Source organism: Triticum aestivum, chromosome 6B, assembly GCF_018294505.1.
Source record: "Triticum aestivum cultivar Chinese Spring chromosome 6B, IWGSC CS RefSeq v2.1, whole genome shotgun sequence".
Classification (NCBI taxonomy): domain Eukaryota; kingdom Viridiplantae; phylum Streptophyta; class Magnoliopsida; order Poales; family Poaceae; genus Triticum; species Triticum aestivum.
This window is the reverse complement of record NC_057810.1, coordinates 537,046,898-537,051,082: the sequence shown is the minus strand read 5'-3', so window position 1 is coordinate 537,051,082 and position 4,185 is coordinate 537,046,898.

Here is a 4,185-nt window from a genome sequence, read left to right as displayed (position 1 = left end):
GCCGCCGCCCGGAGCCACCTCGCTGGACCATCGCATCATCGTCCCCATCGTTGTGCCGTGCCACTGCCGTTGCTCCTCCCCGCTGGCCACACCCGCCTGCGCCACAGACGCTCCGCGCCGCTCCTCACTCCGGCCTCGTCCAAGCCATCGCCCTGGCGCCCCTGGCTCCGGCGACCCGGCCCATTCCCGGGCGTGCCCTGCCACTGGCTGCCGCCGCCGCCGCCCGGGGCATCACCCTGCTCCCCGCCCCCTGGTGGCCTCGGGCACGGGCGCCCGTACCCGTGCGCCTGATAACCCTCCCTGCTAGGCCACTGGGCCTATGACATACGGGGCCCGTGCCCCCCTTTTTTCAGAAAAAATGATTAAAAATGTGTATAAAAATTGTCGGATATCAGGTTCCGGCAAAACCCTTAAGGTTCGAACACTGGGGTGCGCACGAAGATTTCTCCCTACCGAAACACGCCCTCAGCCTCGCCGCGATCTCTAAGCTAGGGCGATGAACAACACAAGAGACACAAGATTATACATGTTCGGGCCACCGCTGTGGTGTAATACCCTACTCCTGTGTGTGGTGTGGTGGATTGCCTCTTGGGCTGATGATGAACAGTACAAGGGAAGAACAGCCTCGCGAGGAGAGGTGTTCTTGTGCTTGGTGGCGTGTAGATGAATTGGGTTTGGGTCCCTTCTACTATGGTGGCTAGCCCTATTTATAGAGGCCTGGTCCTCTTCCCAAATATTGAGCGGGAAGGGATCCAACAATGGCCATTTTGAAAGGGGATAGCTAGTACAAGCTATCCTGACTAAAGGTGGTATTCGCCTGCCAAAGGCGCTGGTGATGACGCCGTCTTGGGCTCCACGATGACCTCCGTCCTGCCGTCCTGCTAGTCTTGGTCTCGTTGAACCGATATGGAAACCTTTGCCTGATGCCTCGGTACTCCGCGGCTGCGCTTGCCCTCTTAGCACTAAAGGGGAAACGAGGACACTGCGCGGGCTGGCGCCCGCCTGGCCTTGATCGTCATGGCTTGCGTCACGGGAACCTCGCGAGGTACCCCTTGCCTTGATCTCTCCGCCTTCTCGCGAGCCTGCCTGGTGAGGCCACTCCTGAGGAGGCCTTGTGTCGTCTGCCCTGTGAGGCTTGGTCCCTTGCAAGGGTCTTGAGTGTTGGCTGATGAAGACGGGCCGTACTGGGCCATTGGTGGAGCCACGCCGCAGGCCGCAGGCAGGCAATGATGAGGATACAGACCCAGGGTAGGGTCATAGACCTGGCCTATACGCCCTACCCAAGGTCACTACCCTAGAAGCAAAGAAGTCCAGGAGACAACAAAGAACCCCCAGTCAAAGGTGTTGAGTGAAATCCACTCGACCAGTCATATCACTCGGATACCCCTCTTACCTGATGTCACTCGACCATACAAGGAATCACTCGACCTACTGAAGACCAAGAGTCACTCAGCACTGCAACGGTCAGGCGTTCACTCCGTAGTCTTTAAAGTCATTAATAACACTTATGGCTAGCGTTACTAGTAACGCCATGTCTTTATGTACATTGAATCCCTTGTAATGGAGGATGGTTGGGGTCCTGGCGCACTCTATATAAGCCACCATCCTCCTCTGGCACAAGGGTTCGCACCCCCTGTAACACCACACAATATAATCCAATCGACCGCCTCCGGGCACCGAGACGTAGGGCTTTTACTTCCACCGTGAAGGGCCTGGACTCGTAAATCCTGTGTGTACAACTTCACCATAGCTGAGATCTTGCCTCTCCATACCTACCCTCTTTCTACTCTCAGTCTTAGGACCACGACAATTGGCGCCCACCTTGGGGCAGGTGTCTTAGCGACTTGTTGGTGAAGTTGCGATTTTTCCGATCTCCATCATCATGGTTTCCGGCGGTGGATTGGCTGAGGGCCGCGAGGTCCGTCTCGGCGCGCTCGTCTTCGCCGCCGACGACTCCGCCTGGCTTCAAGAAGCTCCCCTTGACATCGAGGCACTCCCCGTCCAAGGGGCGATGCACTTTTGCGCATGGGTACGAGGCGTCCTTCTCCGGCAGCCCTCGACCCAGTATCGGTCGGCTCCCGTGGTGTCTTCTCTCCCCGCTGTAAGCCGTCGCAAGCGATCCGGTCAGTCGTGGCTTCAGCGGTGGGTGAAACATGCGGTGGCTCGTCATTCGGCCACCCATCAAGTCGCGACAATTGAGCCCGACAAAACTCTCTACAGCCTGTTCGACCTGTCGACTGGCTCCGTCGAGACCGCATCCGAGTGCGATAGCAGCGACCCTGCGGCCGAAGTTTTGATGGTCGACGGACCGCGTAGTCCGCCTGGCTTCCGCCGTGATGACGGCGGCAATGGTGGCGGCGATCCGTGGCGCGTTCATGAGGAATACCGTCCTGAACCGCTCTCTTCACAGCAGAGAGAAGAACTTCATCGCCGCAACATGGATGCACTCCACACACCCATCATTGGGGAAACCCCCAAGGCTCGGGCCTTGGAAGAGGTGCGCCTGGCCAATTTGGCTGAGCGCACTCGACTGGAGATCCTTCAGCACGCACTCGACTGGAGATCCTTCAGCACGCACTCGACGAACGTGCTCGAGAGCGGATCCCTGAGTCCAGTCGATGATAGATTTTTCCGCCTCAACCTAAGGTATACCGCACTCCGATTCAAAATCTCACAGTTGCGGCCCATATAGCAGAGTCAATTCAACCTTCCCAGTCGAAGGCTGGCAGAGGTTTGATGCAGATCCGGGCCTTACTCCGGGCAGCAGGGGAACAGAATACAACAGTGTCTCAGTCGTGGAATATGATTCATAGCAGGTCCGTGGTGGCCCACAGCCCAAGATCGCCCCTGCAGCGTGAAGGTCGTGGGCATCAGCAGGATCAGTACAGGAACCACGGGCAGTATGATCACCGACTCGGCCGTGACGACCGTCATCGACCGCCCACACCTCCTCCGAGGAGTGGGTCATATGTGCCTCGGCAATACGATGACAGGCGCCTTCACAGTGGCGAGCGTGGAGTACCGGTCGACCCAAGAGAGCCAGGCTTTGATGCAAGATCTATTCTCGTTCAAGGTCTAGTCGACCGGAACAGAGCGCACACAGAAGACCTTGACAGAGATCGTCTGACTGGCAGTAGAGTTCATGTTTCGGGTCCAGAATGTTTCAGCAGAGCCATCAGGGCTATAGTGATTCCTCCCAACTTCAAGTAGGCGACTAGAGTCAGCAAGTTCACCGGAGAGTCCAAGCCTGAAACTTGGCTTGAGGATTACTGAGTGGCCGTGCAGATTGGTGGCGGAAATGATGAAGTGATCATGAAGCATCTTCCTCTAATGTTGGAAGGGTCAGCTAGAGCATGGTTGACTCAGTTAGCCCCATGCAGTATATTCAGTTGGGAGGAGCTTGCCCGAGTATTTGTCAGAACTTTTGAGGGTACTTCTGTAACGCCCCGGATTCGATGCGCCAGGTGTCTGCCAGTTATTCGCCGTCTTTGCCATGCCATTTGCTTGCGTGTTGCACTTTATCATGTCATCATGTGCATTTCATTTTGCATACGTGTTCATCTCATGCATCCGAGCATTTTCCCCGTTGTCCGTTTTGCGATCCGACACTCCTATGTCCTCCGGCGTTCCCCTTTTTGTCTCCTGTTGTGAGTGGGTGTTAAACATTCTCGGAATGGCCCAAGGTTTGCCAAGCGGCCTTGTTATAGCACCGGTAGACCGCCTGTCAAGTTTCGTGCCATTTGGAGGTCGTTTGATACTCCTACGGTTAACCGAGGAACCGTAAAGCCCTCTTTGTGTTGCAGCCCAACACCACTTCAAAGTGGCCCAAAACCCATCCTAACCCCCTCCATGCTCTCCGCCGTTCGATCATGATCGCGTGGCTGAAAACCGCTCCTCATTTGGACTCTCCTAGCTCCCTCTACCTATAAATATGTGTCCCTCACCGTCCAAATCGCAGTTGAAACCCTAGCCACTCTCCCTCTCAGCCGCCGGACGCGTCCGCGTCGCGCCGGACATGTCCACCACCGCCGCCACCTCACTCCGACCAATCGGGCGTCGCCACGTCAGCCCTGCCGCCAATCCCCTCTCGCCACGTGGCATTCCCCGCCACCAGCCGCCGCGCCCCGCCGCCAGGCCCGTCGGGGCCCGAGGCCGGCCCGCCCCGGGTCCGATCTGGACCGCGCC